Source organism: Excalfactoria chinensis, chromosome 1 (genome assembly GCF_039878825.1).
Source record: "Excalfactoria chinensis isolate bCotChi1 chromosome 1, bCotChi1.hap2, whole genome shotgun sequence".
In the NCBI taxonomy this organism is placed as follows: domain Eukaryota; kingdom Metazoa; phylum Chordata; class Aves; order Galliformes; family Phasianidae; genus Excalfactoria; species Excalfactoria chinensis.
The window spans coordinates 117,560,111-117,582,584 of record NC_092825.1 but is presented as its reverse complement, the minus strand read 5'-3'; the positions used below and the strand labels follow the sequence as shown (position 1 = coordinate 117,582,584).

Genomic DNA, 22,474 nt, shown 5'->3' with positions numbered 1-22,474 from the left:
AGTTCTTCCACTTCTTACATCATAGTAAGCAATGTAAGACAAAAGCAAGGAACAAAGTATTAACCAAACTTCCCATCCATCTCCAGTGGTTTACAAAATCCTTAAAATGTATTTCCTACTTTTGCTCTTCATTGATGTTGAGTTTGGTACAGACAAGGATGAAGCATCTCCAGGACATGAACTATTTGAAATTTTCAAAGAAAACAAGAAAGACAACTTAAAAAACAAGTGACTTGTCTGGAAGAAACAGACAGACATAAGAAAAAAAATAAAATTAAGATTGGTTACCAGCTAAGTCAACACTTGGACAGGCAGAACTCCCTCCCCTCCTCCTACTCAATAATTCCACTAAAAAGAGAGGGCCACATAAGCATCCATACAAATTCATTTTGCCAGCAATTATTCTTACACTAATTACTCTAACTGCATATAAAATAACATGAATATTTACTACAATTCCACAAGTACTATATTTGACCACTGTATATGCAGTACTATATATGCCCAGGTTGGATCCTTGAGGTCCCTTCCAACCCAAGCCATTCTATGATTCTAGGATATTTATAAATATGTGGTACATGTAAGTGACCTTGAAAAAGGATTATAGAAAACTTTGTAAAGAAATGTACCCATTTCACAAAAGCTTTACTTTTAATGAAAGAAAATATCCCTTAACGGGAATCATAAACCTCGCTAACCTCCTAAGAGAGCAGAGATGGCGGAACTTTGTTTAGCTTGGAGTGACTGCTGCACTAACAATTTGGAGAATCCCATCTGTACCACCTCTCAAAGTCACTTGCATGCATCATCTAGGAAAACAATAACAAAGAGAACTGTTGATTTTTAATAACTGAAGAAAATAAAGTGGTGCCAGACATTGTCTGACTCTGCACAAGAACAGGGAAACTCAAACCCCTGAAAAGTGAAGGTAGTGTGCTACAAAAAGTGGGTAAAAGGAAAGGAAGAATACCCAATTCTCCTCACGTACTGTGAGTTCAAACAATTCTAAGCTAAAATTCATCATAATGCCATCATCCTTCATAGAAAACTAACACCTGGGATTTTTTTTTTATCCATATTTTAAACAATGAACTAAAATGCTCAGAATTTCAAATGTTAAGTAAGCAATCCTTTTTTAGATGCAGATCTTAAGGTGCAAACATTTTAACAGAGCTCTTCAGGAGCATTTCATATTATTGGTTTGGTCAACAAGACACTGAAAATTTAAGAATAGGAATATGCTAGTGAAGTCAGTGGGAACACCCATTGAGTTTAGCCTCACATAATTTTAACCTTTATTGTTGAGAGTCTGAAACAGCCCACATGATTACTTTCAGAGTATATAAAGATGAACAACTTTATCAACATGATCAACCATAATTCACTTCCATTCAATAAAGTTAGGAGAATTTCTAAGTCAAAAAGGCTACCCAAACATGAGCCTCTTGCTTCAATGCTTATCCAGGTATCTTCTCAAGAGTCAGCTGACCCTCTACTCATTGAGCTTGTCCTTTTCCTTGAAATACTTTTTCTTCCAATTAATCTCACCTGCCTGGATAGGCTCTACATTCTGCTTTCCTCTTTTTCTCCTTAGACTTCATGACTCTAATTGACATGCTTTCCTCCCCACGCCCTTAATGTCCATACTAGATCCTAGCAGTACAATAACAAAAATGGACAATTCATTTGAAATTACATATTAACTTCTCAACTAACTCCACTGTTACACAGCTTTCCCTGCTTCTACTCTTATAGTTTTTTTGTCTAATTCCTTCTTAGTTTTAACTAAGTGCAGATGGAACTGCTACCGCAATGTTGCCACAAGGTAAAGTCTATGATAAGACTCCAGCTGAGAAGCTTTCATTCTCATGATAACCTCACAATGAACATGAAACAGTTCACCCTTCAGTGACAAAAGATCAAGCAATTTTTCATGTATTATGGAGCAAGAGCAATTGTAATGGATAGTAACTACGACAGCAAATAAACTAGTTTATTTTGATGCTACTTACATTTCAAAAATGTCAACTCTCCAAGAAAGGAGTTTAGGGTCTTGCTGTCACTTACATCACAGATCTTATAAATCTGTGATTACATAATTATATAAATTTTCCGTGTCTTCTAGCTGCTTTACATAGCCAGAGAAGGATAAAAGACTGATACTGTGAGCAATAACTGAACTTACATTATGCAGCAGTGTGATAGAAAATGCAGCAGAACATACACATGGTGTCACATGATGAAGGAATCTTCTGTTTGAGACAGAGTCCATGAAACTTCTCACAGAGCCTTGTTTTTCTTTCTTATTTTTTTTTAACCTTGGGCAATCTTTCTTGTTTGACAACATGATTTCATTTAATGGAGACTAAAAATTAAATATTTTTGTCTCCTTATAAACAGTGTAACAGAAATGCACTGTGAGAACTTCAGAGCAACTAAGAATGTTTAATCCCTTTTCTCCTAGGACTCTCCCTTAATCTGAGGCTTCAGAACTTACACAGAATGCTGGGGGGGGAAAGAAAAGGTACCACATTCTCAGCCTTTAAATTAGTTAATTAATTAAATAAAAGCTGCAAGAACTAAATGAGCATTTTACAACAAAACTATCATTTATTATAGAAGGGACGTTTCAATTCACGCCAACTCACTCCCGTCTCTCTGCTGAGGAGCTGGCAGATTAGTTAGCAGCTAAATGTGAATACAAAAATAAAAAGTCTCAAAACATTTAATCTTGCAAAGGTTGGAGTACCTGAAAAACCAGAAGTCCCCTTAAAAAGAACTCTTCATGTTTTCTCTCAAGATCGAGCTTTATATTTCTCAGTGCCAACCCATTTAATGTAATCCTATCCACTTGATTATGTGTATTCTGGGAAATGAGAGCAGTGCCCTGTCTTTGAATAAATCTTCCTTTTCAATTCACGTAGTTCTCAGTATCTTTTCAGTTATACATACCTACACCTCATTCTGCATGAATTAATGTGACTTTACGGTAACAGCTGGCTTGACCATCATAAATAATTGACAAGAGCTAAATAAGCTCCTTGGAAGGCAAAGCTCAGGACAACACAGAGACTCCCCACAGCTACCCCACCTGGCAGCAAGACGCTGCCGCCCTCAGAGGCCACACAGCTGCTGGTCCCCACCAGCCAAAAGATATGTAAGAAAATTCCAAGGTAGCAGCTCATGTAAATATTTTGAATGTCGCATTCACAGGGAACAGCACTGGGCAGTTGGGTGCATGATGAGAGATACAGAAGTTGTACTAAAGAAAGTGCTTTCTGAAATCTGTATGCATCTCCCCTCATCTCTATCTAACCACAGCAGCCTCCACAAACCCCAGCTTCCTGAAACCCATCAGGTGCATGGCTCTGGTCAGACAGAAGAGGCAGGGGGCACAGAAGGTAATAAGAACCATCAACAACTGCTCTCAAAGCATTCCCAAAACAAAGGACATTTCACAGAGCTTTCTCCATGTGAGCACTACCCAGGCCCAGAGGATTATAAGGCTGAGAGAGACAGCACAACTTCTGGTTTAGGAGGTTGTCTGGAGGAGGAATTAAAGAGCAAAGACAGAGCTCACCCTCAGTGCTGGGCCTCTGCCAACACAAAGCAACCAGATGAAAGGGCCTGACCTCTGAAACTTGCCTCCGGATTAAATGAGCTTCTTAACATTGTGTACGAATGTAACTGTTTTCGTTGTGGTTTACTGTCCTACTAGACTCTAATAAAAGGTTTTCCTCTCAGCGTAAACCAATTACATCAACAGCCCAATGTATCCTGGGAGCACACGCATGATTTTCTCCTCCGTGCGACACTGAACTGTCACACTGACTCTTCATCTTACTGAAGGAATTAATCCTCCTGGCCCACGGGCACGTTGGGCACGTGCAGGTCACCCAGACACATTCCTGATGGACACCACCATGGTGCTCAGCCAGGTCAAGGTAAACAGAGACAACTGAATTATGCATAAAGACTTGGTATGGCAAGGATTCTTCAGATAAATTGTTCTGCGATCAGATCTCAAAAAGTTCTCACTTTTTACCCTAGCATGAAACTGACAACAGTCGAAGTCCAATTTAAAGTGGATAAAGGGCTGGGCTTCAAGACTGTTACCAAAGAAAATATGGATGCATGAGCCGGAGAGAGTTGCTCTGTAGGTTCTAAGAATAATGCATGCAACAGAGTCAGAAGCAGATACTGTATTACTACCTGACAGAAAATACATCAGATAGTGATTATCTTAAATGACAGCAGACAGAGCCTATTTATTTACCAGTAGTTACAAATAAGTCACAGACAGAAAACCTTTTGCCTTTTCAGAGCAACCCTCCAGTTACACTAGCAAAAATGTATACTGTCACAGTACTCACACACTTACAGGGAGCTCCTATCATACTGGGTCCAGCCCCAAAAATTTCTCATGTGGAAGTTACTCTTCCAGCCCTTATTACTGCAAGCAATATGCAAGTACAGTGGCACATATTTGGGCATTTACCACACACAAAGAACACATAAACTGCTTCCCCTCAAAAAGCCCCATGCCTTATTTCCCAGTATTACCAGGGAAGAAGCAATTCTTAAAACAGAATCTGAATAAAAACAGAAGTAGCAGATGGTACCATCTAGATGACTTAATTGACATATGTCAGAATAGCCTTTCTTTCACATACTGATACACTGAGTCCAGTCCTGTTAGTTATAAATAAAACCAACGTAAGAATAATCACATGCTACCAGAGTAAAGAGGCTTTCACGTACGTGGCAAGTCAGCCTTGGTCACCTTGACTGAGACACTGAGGGAGCAGTCACAAATATTTATATATGAAACCATACATAAATATACATTGGAGGAGTTCGTAGGGCACCATTAACATTATTTTAATTCTAGCAGTGAAGAGATGGACTCCGATAGGCTGCAACACCAGTGCCTCCAGGCAGCAGCCCCACAAGAGGCAGATCATGAAGCTTTGTTCTTTTAAAGTCAAAAAAGTACAATGGTACTACAACAAATCAGTCTCTACAAGCTTCCTCAATTACAGTGGGATACCTACTTTCAACAATAGGCACTTCATTGTATAACAAAACATTAATGCCCCTGTAAGCATTAAAAATGTGGCGTGGCTAGTTACTGACAGTTAACCAGAATCTCATTCTTTCCCAACTGGAAGGAGCATCATCAAGTCCTAGCTTTTTTAAACAACAGATTGGGTTAATGTGTAGAGAGGGCCATATGTGCTGTGCACAGTTCTCCATCTCATGCAGTTCCCACACTGGTACTTAGCTCAGTCCAGTTCTTGTAGAGATTCCTCTGTGGAGGGCTGATGAGTACTAGAAGTTCAGTCCAACAGCATTGTGAACATGACATAAGAGGAGTACTGCTCAGTCTAGAGAGAAACAACCACTGCTGGGGAAAAAAAGAGTCCCCTAAATCATTAATCATTTCTACATCAGCACCTATGCACATCTGGCACATTCCTTTCTCTTGTGCATCTCCAAGAGCATACATTCACAGCCTAGAACAGGGCTAAAAGGGACAACAAAGCACCTCAGCCTCCCAAATCGAAAGGATTTGGCTAACTGACTGGTTCTGAGGGACATCCAAGATATGAGAAAAGACTGCGCCCTCCTTCTTTCTGCTGAAAAGCTCAGGGACTGCTCCTTCTTCCCTTTCCTTCCATTGAGCAGTGATTTTTTAACTCAGCTACTTTAGGTACACAATTCATCACAACAGCCTGTGGTTAGAAGACAATGTGAGTTTACCCTATGAGTTTACTGCTAATATAAACACATCTCATCTCACATCTCATTTCAAACTCCACCTACTTTCTGGTTATTTTCTGTTATTTTCCAGGGAGTTACTAAATATGTACAATTATTAGTGTATAGACTCAGGCATTTCTCTTTTTTTTTTTCTCCTATTCCTTATCTACTTGCTGTTGTGTAAGACTGCCTGTTGACATTGCCCGCTAAAGGGTTTCAAGGCTTCAGTACATTAAAGTGTTTACCTATTAAAGGAATTAATTATTCCATTATATGGAGAACAGAAGTTTTCCTTACTGAGGAGAATAAAAGTATTGTATGGAAAAGGGGGATTATTGTTTTGAAAGTCTTTTGCATTCAGCAAGACAGAGCTACATCTTTGCAGCTGACTGAAAGAAATAATTAATGCTGTTTTAAAAGCATTGTTGTGTAAAGCTGCAAAGAAAATGTCAGACACTACTTTTGATTTCCCCGTGTTTGTTTCAGAACATTAATCCAGTTTGATAAAGATTTCACAACAAGAGTTTTAATGTCTGCATGCAGGACTACTTGGCCCTTAAGTACACATAATATTTTCCAGCTTCCTTTACTTCACAAACATGGAAACACAAAGACTGTCGACCTCAGGTCCAGCACAACATAAAAAGGGTGCAAGGAGTAGGTACAGGTACTGAGTCTAGTCCTGAATTTTACTAATTTTTGTTGCTTTACAGCCAAGATTTTATAATTATTTTTCCCATTTCCATAATATGGGTGAAAGATCCACACTTTAAAGACAAAACACTTGCACCTATAAATTGCTATACCAACTCTCCTTGTGCCCATACAGCTTGGTCATTAGTTCACTTTTCAGTGTCAGGTACAGCACAAAAAGTAGACAGGATGAGTACAACTCAGTGCAGGACCTAGCTTGGTTACTCTTATCCACATTGTGTGCACAGAGTCCATAGGATCAATTTCAACTCCAGGGCCATCTTTTCCAGCAGATTACTGTAATTATATAACGTAGCCATCACAAGGCCTACAAGTCAGCCAAAAATGTCAAATGCTACATAAGTTAACAGGTTAGGCAAGTTGCCTACGCTGCCCTCAGGACAGTGTAGGCATTTAGATAAAAGTGCACAAGCTCAGTGATAAGACTGCAAATCAGGCCCACATCATGCCAGTGTTGTTAGACCTCTAGCAGTCTGGGCATAATGCATGAGTTAAAATAAAGCAGAAAAAGCCCTGGTGGATAACAGGCTCAGCATAAACTCAAATGAAGAGGGTAAACTAGAAAAAGTGTAACCACAATTCAAGGATCAAGATTCTTCCCCTTTACTCAGCCATGTAAGGCATAACTGAAGTGATGGGGCGAGTTCTGGGCCTCCCCATAAGAAAGAGATGAGGGCACACTGGAACACATCCAGCGAAGGGCCATGAAGATGACTGAAGGACTGAAGCAACTCTCATACAAGGACAGTCTGAAATGCTGGTTCGGGGAAAGCTCAGGGGGTCTTAGCAACATGTTAGAAGTACCAGATGTAGGCAATAATGGTTTTAAACTGCGACAGGGAAGGTTTAGGTTAGATATTAGGAGGACATTTTTCACTCACAGGGTGCTGATGCACTGGAACAGGTTGCCCAAGGAGGCTGTGGATGCCCCATCCCTGGAGGCATTCAAGGCCAGGCTGGATGTGGCTCTGGGCAGCCTGGGTTGGTGGTTAGCAGCCCTGCCACAGAATGGGGGTCAAAACTAGATGATCACTGTGGTCTTTTTCTACCCAGGCCATTCCATGATTCTATGGTATGATTCTACAAGTAAGTACAAATGGAGCCAAACTCTTTTCTGGGGTGCCCAGTGATAGGACAAGAGACAAAGGGGACAAACTGAAACATCAGAAATTGCACTCCAAGTTAAGAAAAAACAATCTCCTGTGAAGGTAGTTAAACACCGGAACATGTTACATGTTGCCCAGAGAGACTGCAGTCTCTACCTCTGAAGATATCCAAAACTCATCAGGACGCTGCACTGAACAACTTGCAATAGGTTACCCTGCTCTGAGCAGGAGATTAGACTATGTGATCTCCAAGGATGCTCTTCCAGGCTTAAATATTCTCTAAGCCCATTCATAAAAATAAAATAAAATAAAAGTAAAGAGAAAGAAGTAACACCTTTAAAGCAATTGTGATACAAGTTATATTAGACAGTATTTGTAAAACTGGTAGGAATTCACACACCGAGATGCAATTATTAAGATGACAGTGCCATTCTTTCAAGCTTAGTCTACTCAAGGAGACTTCAGTTACTACTTTCTTTCTCCACTCTTCTCAAAGGAAGGGAGAACATCTTAAACCCATAAAACTTCTTCCGTCACACAAGCAGCAGTTTTTATCCATCAGTAACTTCTCAACCAGCTGAGAAAAATAGGTGGCAAAATATCACATAAAAAACAAAGTAGTACACATTGTTATTTTCCCCAGATCTGTACCACCACTCTTGGATCTCTAGAGAGTATAAACATGCTAATTAGAACACTGTTGAAATAAAATGTACCTATCAAGATAAATAAGTACACCCAACAGAATACACAAAGTTATTATGAAAAAAGAAACAACCAAAAAGTGATTCATCAAGCAAACTGATAGCTCACACTTCTTCTTTGTGGAACTTAAGAAAGTGTGCTGCGTGCACACTTGCACTTTATCTAAACGTGGCCAATAAAAATTGCAGCCAAAAGCAAGAGATCCCCTCTAGGGTACCAAATAAAATAAAATAAATAAAAAGAACTAAAAGAGAGTGTAATAAAACAGTTTGCCCAAGTAACTCATTGTCAAACTACCCAATAAATTAATAAGCTAATAAATCTTTTAATTTCAAAGAAATATATCACATTTAGATTTTGTTTTACTATTTTATGCCAACGTTGGGACCGACCCAAAGAATTTCAGTCCAAATCTGAATGTGAAATTGCCTGAAACTGGCTAGGCTTCCAATGAATCCAATGAAACAGATCTGGTCTTTTACTGCAAATCAAAGAAAGCAATTCTCAAAATAAAAACACACTTTCCAAAGTCACAAAACGATAAAGATAACCAAGACAATGGCTTTCTTTGAGGGGCTTACGCTTATCTTGCTGCCTTGAAATTCCACCAGGATGGAGTGGCATTTTCCTATTGGACTCCAGGAGAATGATGAGTGGTTACATTGAAAACCCACAAATACTGGCATCTGTCTGACCCCAACTCAACCTGGGGTCAGTCTCTTGCCTAGCCCTTTTACAAGAATGCATTTCTATACAAGCTCTTTTACAACTTAGTGTATCATGATTATCTTCTCCAGCAGAGATGTTCTCAAAATGTTTTAAATAGCTGTGTACACAGCTACACATGCAGTGCATGACTTTCAGTGATGCCCAAACAACATCAGCTACCGAGCTAGAAGACGCTTATTCAGTGCTGAAGAGAGAACAACTTGAAGAGATGGCACGAGTCTTTATGCCTCCAGCCAGCCCCTCTTTCCATACTAACAGAGGCAAAGATGATGAATTTGGCATGTTTGGCAAGCATTTATCCATAACTGGATTTAGGTGCATCCTGTACTGTCTGCACAGTGGTTATGTCACATTAATAATTATCAGTAATAAAACACTGCAGAATCCTATAAAATAGCTAAGGTTGTTCTGCCCTCCATGTCTTGATGATGATAAATGAAGTCAGTGCACAGTTAAAAAGACGCTATTTAAATTCTGGCAATAAAACCATTTCCAGAGGTAAAATGAGACAGACACCTGAGAATGCTTAAGTGGTGCTGGAGCTTTTGACATACCATCAGCATCTGGTGCAAGGGGGGGGAACAACAAAGCAACTGAAAACTTTTTCAACTAATGGTACTGACAGAAGAAACCACTCCCACTCATGTTAAAGGGATTAGGATAAGAGCTCTGCAGGCAGACATATGCTAAGAACCACACAGAAATCAAATATGTTTTAAAAGTTCTGCATACAACAGGAGCAATGCCAGAAATTCTTATCAAGATAGAATTCACTGCATTACATTATTTCATAGCCAGATCACAGCTCCCAGACTGCTACTTCTGCTGCAGAACAGCTTTGGCTAAGCCAAAGCCATTCCAGAAGAGCTTCAACGATGAGAAAATACCTTATGGGGTTTTGCTCACAGAAATGATATTAATGTTTTGCTAAACTGTGTGATATTACATTAAACCTATGATAACATCTAAAGTTTAAGATAGAAAGAAAAAAATAGATAAGATTGCTGTATCAGCTTGTAAAGCCATGCACCACCTGTCCATCCATTTTTTGCTGATGACACGAAGCTGGGAGGATTGGCTGACACACCTGAAGGCTGTGCTGCCATTCAGAGAGACCTGGACAGGCTGGAGAGCTGGGCAGTAAGAAACTGGATCAGGTTTAACAAAAGCAAGTGTAGAGTCTTGCACCTAGGTAGAAATAATTGCATACACCAGTACAGGCTGGGGGAAGACCTGCTGGAGAGGAGCTCTGCTGAGAGGGACCTGGGCATCCTGGTGGACGACAGGTTGGCCATGAGCCAGCAGTGTGCCCTTGTAGCCAAAAAGGCCAATGGCATACTGGAGTGCATTAAAAAGAGCGTAGCCAGCAGGTCGAGGGAGGTGATCCTCCCCCTCTACTCTGCCCTGGTGAGGCCTCATCTGGAATACTGTGTCCAGTTCTGGGCTCCCCAGTACAAAAAAGACAGGGATCTCTTGGAAAGAGTCCAGCGGAGGGCCACAAAGATGGTGAAGGGCCTGGAGCATCTCGCCTATGAAGAAAGACTAAGCAAACTGGGTCTGTTTAGCCTTGAGAAAAGAAGACTGAGAGGGGACTTGATCCAGGTTTATAAATACCTGAAGTGTAGGAGCCATAGTGGTGAGGCTGCTCTCCTTTCAGTAGTGCGTGGGGACAGGACTAGGGGAAATGGGCTGAAACTTCAGCATAGGAAGTTCTGCACGAATGTGCGCAAGAACTTCTTTACGGTGAGGGTGACGGAGCACTGGAACAGGCTGCCCAGGGGGGTGGTGGAGTCTCCTTCTCTGGAGATATTCAAGACCTGCCTGGACGCCTACCTGTGCGACGTGGTGTAGGGAGCCTGCTTTGGCAGGGGGGTTGGACTCTATGATCTCTAGAGGTCCCTTCCAACCCCTACAATTCTCTGATTCTGTGATCCCCAGAACACCATTTTATACGAAGACTGGTGCTACCTCAGTGCCAGCACAGTACCTGGTTGAAGGGACATGAGGCATGACATGCAGCCTCATCACAGGAGCTCAGAATGGATCAAGTCAGACATGGAATGTGGGCAGGAAAGAATGAAGTTGTCCTAAAGCAACATTTTTATTTTTTTTTTTCATTTTGCTCAAAGGCTCATGTGATTTGGTGGCTACAAAATAACTGTAAGATGTATTGGTTGTTAATATACAGATGGTAGCAAATGTACAGAAAGTATAAGTAAAGAAAAACTCACCAGTGGTGGTGCCTTGGCTGAAGAAGCTGGGGCAGTCCTCACTGGTGAGCAATCTCCAAGAGATGCTGCCTCAGTGGGAGTCAGCCCTTAAATGAGGTCTCAGAGGGGATGGAGTCGAGCTCCACCCCTTCCGGGAGCACAGCTACATCACTCTCACCTGTGCTCCCACAGCTGACCCCATACTTGCCTCAGCTGATTAATCAGAGGTTCAGGCTGTGATTACCAATCTCCCATACAGTAAGATAAGAAAGTATTGGAAGAATGACAGGCAAATAAGCACTCTACCACTTTGTTCCCTGTTATCAAACCGCATAAACTGAAATCCAGAAATCTTCCATTATTTGCACTCTTCAGCAATTTAAGAAAGCCAGTTATTGAGTGTCTGTAAAACCCCTGTCACATCTTTCTCTGATAGCCTGGCTTGTCTGTGGTTGTACAACATTACGCAACATACTCCCAACCTTCAGAACCTATTTAAGGCAAAGAAGCTGTGAAATGCATCAAACCTCTGGCTAATTTCCATGTAGCTTTTCATTTCTTCTGCCACTTCTGGTTTCCATTTCACTCCAGTCCTTCTCATATTATTTAATTCACTTATTTAATGTTTTATATAGCACCTATCTCCTAAGCCCTCCTTATAATACAGCCTTAAAAGGACTTGTTTGGGTTTGTGGTTTGAGGCATAGGAGAGGGGGTTCCTTTCGAGTGTACCCTGTCAAAGTTGTTAGAAGGCATCAGCTCCCGGTCTCCCAGCCCATTTTTAAACAGCAAATGATTAGAACAGTCCACGTGCTGTTTCTCACTAAATCCAGTTTTACGATTCTCCTTGTTGCAAGAGATAGAATCTGCATTTTGGTGAGAAGCGCTCGGTGAAGGATTCTATAATTTTCACTTTAAAAGGATACGAGAATCACTAGGCTCCTTACAAACTCGACGTATTCGGCACACATACAGAAAAATTTAAACAAGTCCTTTTAAGGCTGCATAGCTTCTGCCTTTAAAAAAAAAAAATAACAAAACACAACCCTCGCATATTTGCTGGACTGGGTTGCGAGTGCTTCACAGGGCTCTTCTCTGTTCCCGTTAAGAGAATCAAAACTGTGCTCCGCACCCATACACATAGAGACAGAATCCCTCCTCATTCCTCCTCACAGGGGAAAGGATGGCCGGGAGACATTTCTTACCCTCTGCAGAAACTTTTTTGAAGAAAAAAGAAGTGCTTTACAAACAATACATGCATATATAAAACTATAATTAAAAAAACAACAAAAAAAGAGTGGAGGAAAATGGAATTGAATTAGTCGCTGCACTAAAACTACAAGATATCTTTTGTCCCAGTGACACTAAAGCTCAATTTTCATTTTACCTAATGCACTTGACTCCAAGCTTTGTTTGCTTAAGTTCTGCATTTCCTGCCCTTCTAACACTAATGGCCCAGAAGGCCATTTGTTACATAGGATTTGACATCTCAAAGTGATCTGCCCTCATTGTAAATACAGCCCACTCAGTAGAAAAGTTTGGAGATGAAAACACCTTCTAACTTTTCTTTTTCAGATTTTATGTCCTCCAGCTCATTTTGTCTCCATGGAAACACACAGCTCTCTTTTTCACTTACTTGGAGCAGAATATGAGACTTTGAACAGATACACACAATGCTAACAGCCCTTTACGCACAGAAACCACACTAAAATTCCCCAACGCAAATCTTTTAAATCTAAAATTGTTCAGTGAAAGTCAATGCTTTTTGTGGAACTCCACCAGTTTTGGCCAGAACATGTATTTTTTTACTCGAGGCAACATTTGTGATGAGAGAATAGAAGTAGGACCACGCAGAACAAGATGAGGAACCCTGCTTCCAGAGCAGAAGCATCCCAATTTCTAATCTGAGTTTATTTATGCCTAGCCTATGATTCATTAGATGCCACTGCTGTGCTTTTACTGAAAGAATTCTCTTTCTTTTCTGTTTATTCCCTCAATGTAATCACGAACAATAATCACAGCCTTCTCATCTTTCCTTTTTGCTAGACTAAGCAAAGTTATTCTCCATTCCTCAAGATCACAGTACCTCTGTTTCCTGAAGTGTTTTCTCACAGTTCCTCCACACATTATCTCTCTTGAATCGGGAGCATTAGAAACATACTCAGGTCCCCAGAGACAGTGCAGTGGTGCCCTACACAGTGGTGCAACACTTCCTCTAAGAAAACCTGACACTCAATACATCAGCTGAGGCCAACGCTGAGAAAAGAACAAAACACACAAGCTCCACAGAAGTACAGCAACCACTAAAGACAACCATCAAATTACTCTGGCACAACTCAGCTGAGGTAAAACTCTATTTTGATTTTCCCTCTTCTTTTGTTCTTCATTATTCTTTGTCTTTAATTAGGACTTCCTTGTTCCAAAGCCTTTCAAACAACTGATGTCAGAATACTCTGCAGGTGCCTGACTCACACTTTTGCTTCCTCTCGGCAGTATGACTTATCTGTTATTCCTGAGTCGTGTGAGCAGCTCTGGAAGGACTGATCTACCAAAAAGAACTGAGAATTTTTTAGATTATAAATCTTTTGTGTCAGGCCCTTACTGTAATTTGTGATGATGTCTAGTGACATAATCAACCTAGACTCACAGAGAGAAATATCCGACAAGAACAATTAATATACTTAGAGAAAAGAAAACACACACAGGAACTTTTACGGTATTCTTACGGTCACGTAGAGATATCACGGTTCTCAGGATCCAAGAAGACCACATGCACTTATGTTTTATGATGAACCTGTTATTTGCATCAGTTTCCTCTGTAAAGAAATCAGCCTTACTTTTCACAGCTGTCATAGAAGCCTTTAATATCCCAGCAAGAGCTTGCTTTGCAGCATTACTTTTCACTCTCAGTTAATCCTACATTTACATCCCCAATAAAACGTTTTCAGTACACCTCAGAAAGCCTGGGGGTTTAGATTTAAACCATTTTAAGTCTCATCCATGTCTCACTCCCTGATCTCTTTTAGTTAATTTAATTACTTTAGTTACTTCTGATTAAATTTTGTTCACATACCTATTTGAGATGAATTAAATGATGAGCATATGTTCTAGAACAGTTTTCACTGACAGCTCTTCTACAAGGCCGTTCCCACGTACAAAAACTAAACCTGAGACAGAGTGATCTTATTCAGTATCTACAAGGAAGAGAAATACATTGACTACTACATCCAGAAATATCTGTCATTATTAATAGTATCTTCTCCAAGAAACAAAAATTTCCCATAGACACACATTTCCCAGTTGTATTTTCTTCGTTGGTAACATAAGGGTTGCTAGACCAAATCTAAACTTGGCATTAACACTTCAGGGACCAAAAGCATCCCAGTGCACCTGATGTCTCAGAATCACAGAATACCCTGAATTGGAAGAGACCCCTAAGTCTATCAGCTCCACACAGGACTACCTAAAAATTAAACCTGTCATGAAGAAGTAAAACAAAACAGGGGAAAAGTTCCTGGTTCTTTGTCCCATGCCATTAACGAGGAGGCCTTCCATGCCTCAGAAACTGGGATAATCTTCTCATCACTCCCACACCATTTGGGGACCTTGCGAACAGGTTGGGAAGCACAGCAAAATCTGTTGATTATCTCCTAACAAACTCATTCAGAACCATTTTAAAAGTTCTCTTAGTGACACAAAATTTGAGAATTTCAGAAGCTTATGGACCTCCCTGTCAAAAACTGTTAGAAAATTAGCCAATATAATACTAGACTCTTACCTACTTGAGACAGATACATAAGGATGGACAAGTTTACAGATGATTTAATATTGATTTGGCATTTCAGAAGCACCTCTCACTTTTGTAGTCTAACAAGGGCAGCTCAAAGCAATCTCAAAGCAGTTAACATTTATTAACGCTTTGCATGAGTCACTATTTCAAAATGCCTTATGCTATACTTAAAACCATATTGGCATGCTTTTCCGTTGAACAATCTGTGAGGTGCCACCAAAACTGTAAAGTCCTGGGGAAAAGGATGTATGATAGAACTGGAATGCTTGCACTTTAAACAATGAGGCATACAAAGATCTGTTATTGTTCTTCCCCATTCAGATTCATGTAATGTCAAAAAGGGAAGGGGAGGGGGAGGGAAGGGGAGGGGGAGGGAAGGGAAGGGAAGGGAAGGGAAGGGAAGGGAAGGGAAGGGAAGGGAAGGGAAGGGAAGGGAAGGGAAGGGAAGGGAAGGGAAGGGAAGGGAAGAAAATAACACCCAACTTAATGCAATGTCAACCTTAAAGTTTTATAAATATGAATTCCATTTATAAATGCAAAATATCCCTGGTGAGAGCACACAGCACCAGGTCCACAGCACAGCACGCAGATAATGATTTCAAGTCTTAATTGTAGCCATGTAAGAGAGCATTAATGTCAATTTGAATGGGTAATGCTTGCAACAGATTTTCCTTAAATAGTATGTACTGTTCTGTGTTTATAACACTATTTTTGCTTCTTTTATCAAGGTTGGTAAAACAGAAAGAGCAGTGCCAATAAAGTGCACAAATTAAGGAGAGGAAGAGGACCATAGTTTGCATTATTTCTCATTTCCCTCATCTCCCCTGCCTGTGGAGGCAGAAAATCGTTCTCTGAGGGGACGATGCTTCTTCAGAGGAACTGCAGAGTGAGGCTGATGAGGGCATCTATTTAAAATATGGGAACTACAAAAACCAAACAACCCACGAGCTGGAAAGTCCACAAGTGGCAGTGTTCAACTCCATGGAGAATGCTGCAGTGCTGAAGAGAGCTGATAGGCTCAGGCTCCATTTAAAACTAGTGTTGGGGAGAGAGCAGAACTGTGGATATTCCCTCAACTCCAGGCCATGATATGAGCTCCTGCCATCCTGTTCCCCAGACAGCCATTTATTTCCACCATGACTGAAGGCCACTCCTAGGTAAGGCCACAGGAAGGAGGCAGATGCACACAGTAAAGATGTCCATCACAGCAAAGGGCAAGCTTTACTTCTTTTGTGAAAAGCCAAAACAAAATGAAATGGAAAAACCTGGATCGATATCAGGGCAGCAAAAGTGCAGTTTAAGCTAAAAGATCACGTTGCCCCAAGAATAAATTCAGTCTGATAGAAAAATGTCTGTCAGTCAATGCATTCTGGAAGGGCCCTCTGGCAGAAGGAGTAAATTGAAGAAAAGCTGCTTCTGAAGCAGAGCTCACTGCTTTGTGTTTTTGTAAGGGATTATGTGCTGTTCCTTGCAACAGAAAGGGGCAGGAATACATGGCCCAGGAATACCCGTCTTGCATTCCTAGATACTGGTCAAATGGAATTTTGCTAAACTCTCCAAATATTTTCCTTTCAAATAAATCACTTTCAAGCTTCATGAAAGTATGAAGAAATCTAGCCTCAAAAACTGATGTTCTTTATATAAAGACATCAAAACAGAACAAGCCCTTTTCAAAACCTTTGGGAAAAAGGTCAGAACCCTAATTTGCCAAATACGAGTAATAACTGCATTCGTTTCCAGAGCACTTTTACTGTTTGTTATTGCCATCCTTTTTGAGGACAGGCCAGATTCTCAGGAGAACAATAATTAATAGACTCAGTTGAGAGATCATTTCCTCTGGTCCCTCTGCAGTGCTAAACAGCCTAGGTCTCCAGGAAATAGAGTACGGTGTGAGCGCTAAAAAGAATCCATGCCTGCTGCAAACAGGAGGGAGATGTGCACTGAAGCAACAGGTGACAGGCAGATGTTTCAGGAAACTCAAGAGAACGCTACTCTTCCACCCCGTACAGTTTTCCTTGATGCTCAGGTTAGACCCATGCAGACTTACTAAGAGTGGACGTACACACTTCAGCAGTAATTTAAGAATTAACTTATATTTAAGAGAGTACAAGCCTCTGTGAAAGGAACATGAGCCAGGAAACTACCAAATATTCCTGATAAGTATAAGAATGTGGGACTAAGAAATGGCCCATAAGATCGTGGGTGACTCTTTTCACAATGTCAAATGGCAGACACAGTTTTGATCTTGCAGTAAGAAAGAGGTACACATTAAAGGAAGGTAACAGAAAACAGGCTGTGAAAGCAATTAAGAACCTAAAAACTTCTGGATAAATTATTTTTATGCACTGGATTCAGTCTAAATGCTGCGAAAGGGGCATCCTTCTGCAAGCACGAGCAAAACTACATCAATGTTCTTATGTCAAGTCATTTGCTTTAATTACACTTATGCTTTGGCTCTTCCATTTTTCTCCAGTATGGCTTCATTCCTGGAACTTCTGCAATTGCTTCTGCCATTGTCAGAACTGCAATTTTCTAATCATTTTTGCTGAAAGACATGAGTAACTGCTGAGAAAGAATGTTTTTAAGGAGCAGTATTTCAGGAGAATAATTATCCAAAAAACAAACAAACAAAAAAACACCTGAAAATGGTACAGTCAGAAGTCAATATCAAGAATTATATCAAGGAAGGCAACCTTGTGTTAGAAAGTGGCAAGGAGCTCCCTTGTTTACAAAACACAAGAAATCCCCACACTCATAAATAAGGTATTTCCAAATGAATAACTAAAGGTGGTCTCAACTAGTTAAGTGTATTCATGCAAGAGAGAACAGCTTTTCTGTTGTACTCTCAAGACAAATGCATGGCTCCCTCTCTCTGTCCCATTTGGTGGCTAAGCTGGTGACATTAAAAACCAACAACAATGGACTGACTGGGTAATCTTGTCAACAACTTCAAGTGAAACACTACCAGCAGAGAAACAGGAAAAAAAAACAACCCACAAACCAAACAGGTTGTGCAAATACAGCACTAAAATGCAGACGGTTATTCAACCAGTAAGTTCACACACACACACACACACACACACACACAAGAAAGACATAAGACAGACACATTTGTTATTATAAGGTTCTCTTTTCCAAAAGTAATTTCTCCTCGTGAGTGTGGCTTCTCGCTAAGGCAATGGGAAAGCAGATCTGCCTTCTGGCTTGGTGTTTGCTCTCATGGCTGTGTCAGCAGGCTTGCTTATAGGCTAGTAAGATGAATTCATAGCTCAAGCCCTGAGCGCTGCTCTTCAGCAACACTAAGCAAGCAAAGTTGCAGCTGAAGTCACTAGATGCTAGCAACCACCGGGACTAATAAAAACCAAGCCACTGGTCATTATCTGAAGAGTCACTCTGTATTCAGTAACTACGCACAAGCAGACAGGGTTTCCTTCAGCTCTTTTTTGAGTCTCAACTGGATTTTTCTACAAGGAGGTCTTCTAAAGCATCCTTCCAGTACTTGAAGGGAGCTTACAAGCAGGAGGGGAACCAACTTTTTACATGGGCAGGTAGTGACAGGACAAGGAGGAATGACTTTAAACTAAAAGAGGACAGATTCAGGTTAGAAGTTAGGAGGAAATCCTTTACTTAGAGGTTGGTGAGATGCTGTCACAGCTGCCCATAGAAGCTGTGGTGCCCCATCCCTGGAGGTGCTCAAGGCCAGGTTGGATGGGGCCCTGGGCAGCTGAGCTGGTGGGGGGCAGCCCTGCCCAGGGCAGGGGTTGGAGCTGGGTGGGCTCTGAGGTTCCTCCCAAACTAAGCCTTTCTGTGATTCTATGGTTACATGTGCCCAGAGTAGGCCTCAAGCAGTGGCACAAACCCACTGAAGAGCTGGTGCCCCTGCAATGACTGACTGCTCTGCATATGCTGGGCATGGTGAAGAACACCAGCTGAACCATCTGCAGAACTGCATCTAAATCCTCACTGCCATATGGCGTCCCCACTGCTCCCCACTTGAAACAAGTGAGAACACAGCTGCAACTTGCTGCTCCTCAGAGGCAGCAATGGTCCTAAACTTCAGAATTCAAGAGATGCACTTACATATGATGTCATGGAACCTGAAAGCACCACTCACAGGGCTGGCACCATCCAACCTGCATGTGGCATAGCACAGACAAAAACACAATCCTGAATGCAAAGAAGCTGAATCATAAAACAGAACTATAATGAGGTGACAGGCAATCAGCAGACATTTGTTTCCTACTTTTTCTTCAAGCAGAGAAAGTCTGAGGAGGTTAAAAGAAAGCTCACAAAATGAACCTACTCTGATCAACTCAATCAAAAATACCCGCACCTTATCTGCTTATTTGTAACCTGATTGCAGTTACATATTTGTCTAAGTACCTAAACATAACGAGTGAGAGCATCTGTTCTTAACTTGCTCTGCTCATCTTATTTTGGTTGCATTCATGCTTGCTTTAAAATGGACCCACAGAAATAAAAGGAGGCTAGTCCAGAGAGCTAATATGAATAGTAAGACACATTAAATCCTCATGATAACTCCATTAACTGCAGGTACTTACCTGAGAATAAATGTGACCTGCTAATCTCCCCTTGCTTTTACATGCTTAACAGATAAACAACAATTCTACTCATTTAGCAGAAGTACAAATAGTATTACCAATAGCTGAAAAAGAAATTGCCATGCCGCAAACAGCAAGATGAGTCACTATGAAAACAAGACAGTTATTTGCTAAAACCAAGGACATGCACACTTCTAACACTGTTACCTCTGACTGCACCAAAAATGCATTAAACACTACCAAGCAAGCTAAGGACAAGTTCCACTCCTAATAGTTCACAGGTTTGATTTCATTAAAAAACTATGGAAATCATAAGCTCAGAAAAGAGAAAGGGAAACATAAATGTTCAACACCAGGAACCTGCCTGCTTGCTTAAGCAGGGTTATGTTCTGTTTCTGATTTTTAGTTAGCCAAGATCACTCTAAAATGACGATATATTTTTCAGATTGACAGTTTGCTCTCAAATGTTCATCTCCACTTCTGTACTTCTGTATTGGAGCTAGGAGCGAGGCACATGGAGCACACAGGAGAGAATGAATGATGCAACACTGGAGACGGTATATAAATGGAAATGGAAAGAGGAAATCTATGAAAACCTTCTTTAAACAAAGACCACATGTGCAAGCCTAAGAATGTTGAAACCATTCTCACCCCTGTTAAGCAGACACACGAAAACCGGTATTTTCAGATATAATCACTTAAATCTACTCCCATAACATGAGAAAAGTTGCAGCACTGCAGAAAATTTCAGACGGGCAAATTTGACATAGACCAAAATAGCTCCCTGGAGTGCACAACAGCAGCAAGATAGAGGGTCAAACACCGAACCAAATGTCTCTCACACACAGAAATAATCAACATCAAGCAATGATAATCCATTTAAGCCAAGGGGAAAAAAAAAAAGGAAGAGACTGGAAGAGGGAATCATATTATCACAGTCTTCTACATCTATGAAACTGAAGCCCTCCATCACAAGTGAATTTGAAGGGTTCAAAACAGACACTCAGCAAAATTAAATTATTAAGAGAGAACCACATGAAGACCTTAGGAGAATTCTATTACGCCTATATTGGAGAACGTGTATTAGCAAATTAAATATGGGCATACAAAACCTGAAAGAAGTAGGAAAACCTGCTATTTCCTGTTACTTTTAGTGGAAGGAATGCCATAAACTGCAAAACACAACACAATGTAAATAATCACTTGTAGCCAGTTGCACTGTATTTATTTTAACACCTAAGATGTAGTGCAGACTAGAAAACTGATTAAAACGTGTAAGAGATCATTTAAGAGAGCTGAAGAAGCCATCTTCAGGAACGTGTTACTAAAGGAAAGGAATTCAATGATGTTTCTGCAGATGGAATTCCTTTTTCAGGCATGAATTCCAAGCAAAGGGCAAATGATTTAGACAACCAGTACAAAATAAGCCAGAAGAAAGATATATGTAAACTCTGCTTAATGTTACACGCAAGTTAAGGTATAATGTACCACATTTCCAGTCATAGACAGAAACTGTAAGGGCTTCCTGGCAGTATTATTTCTAGACAAACACTTGGGAGTTATGCCTAGGGACAGAAAAAAAAACAGATTTCTACTCAATAGAAATGCTCCCTGTGTTTATTTCAATTACTCTCTATTTACTGTATGGAGATAAATACTGCCCTTTACCATTTTCAGCCCTCCAGTGAGAAAAAAAAAAAAAAAGAGCTGCAACAGCGTATACAAGACTTTTGCTGCACGGTAACAATTAAAGGGTATTTTCCATCGGCAACAGTGCATGAAGAAGAACACAGCCTTAAGCTCCAGCTGGCTCAATTTGCAGGGCCAGCTAATAGAAAAGGTATCTATCCAAATTCAGCTGTGCTGACCCGAGAGCCACTGAAAGGCAATAGATTAGAGAATCCAAAGTGTCATTTCATCCCAGCACTTTACAGAATGTGCCACTATGACATGTTTCAAATAACTAACGTAGGTCTTGCTCACCTGGATTTTAGACAGCCCGCGCTAACATAAACAAAGAATTAGATGACCTTGAATGTCTAATGGCAAAAGCATAAATGAAAAGTGATACAAATTGGTGTGGCATGGTATGGGAAAAGCCTAAATTCACCCCACTACAGGAAGGGCCACAAACTTGACTCTAGCTCTGACTCGGTGATGGCTAAAAAGACCCACTGAGAGCTTGAATTTATGGCAGAAACATTGTTCCAGCACTGAAGAATTTAAGTACTCCCAGCTACTATATAGTCCTCTCAAGAAGCAAGGTATTTAGTCCTGCTCATCACAAGCACCAATAGCAACAAAATCTCTAGATTCATAAAGAAAGAGTCAATAAATGGAGTCTTCTAAATTTTGCATATGAAGGAAGGCTTTCAAACGCTACAGAGCCAGCAGATAATTAATTAAATGAAAGGATCATTTCTGATGCCATGAACTACCTTTACTTGGACGATTAAGTCTCCTTGAGTAAGCTCACAACAGAGAGAATTTCCCTCAGAAAAAGAAATAATAATTAGCCAGAAATTAATAGATAAGCGATCAGAAAAGCCAATGCCATCTTTTCTGTAAATGTAACAACACAGACTCTCTTAGGAAATTCAGTAACAAAAACATTTGACAAATTGCATAGTTTGCTTTTCTCTACCCCTATTCTTCGTGATTCCAATGGAGATTAACACCTCCTGTTGCAACATTTTTATCTTAAATTCCCATAAACACACAATTCAATACTGCTTCACACAATCCGTGTGTGTGATCATGTGTGGAAAATACAGTCGAAAATGCAGACGCATTCTGTGAGAAGGCAGGCAAAAATCACGTTCTCAGCTTCACATACCATCGGTCTGTTCTCCATGCTGAATTCCACATTTATGTCTGTTTAAGAACAGACTTCTT

The 22,474-nt window shown here is 40.5% G+C and overlaps 1 protein-coding gene across 5 annotated transcripts in view; it reads right to left on the bottom strand.

The window, feature by feature from the left end:
- ARHGAP6 (Rho GTPase activating protein 6) overlaps positions 1 to 22,474 on the bottom strand; it is a 291,817-nt gene that overhangs the window by 121,743 nt on the left and 147,600 nt on the right. Inside the window, exon 1 of one of the 5 annotated variants that reach the window (XM_072348485.1) lies at positions 11,005 to 11,045. The exons of the other annotated variants lie outside the window; for them this stretch is intronic. The gene's annotated coding sequence lies outside the window, so the exon portion shown is untranslated. Of the gene's footprint in view, positions 1 to 11,004; positions 11,046 to 22,474 lie in introns of those variants that run through there. 5 annotated transcript variants of the gene reach the window in all.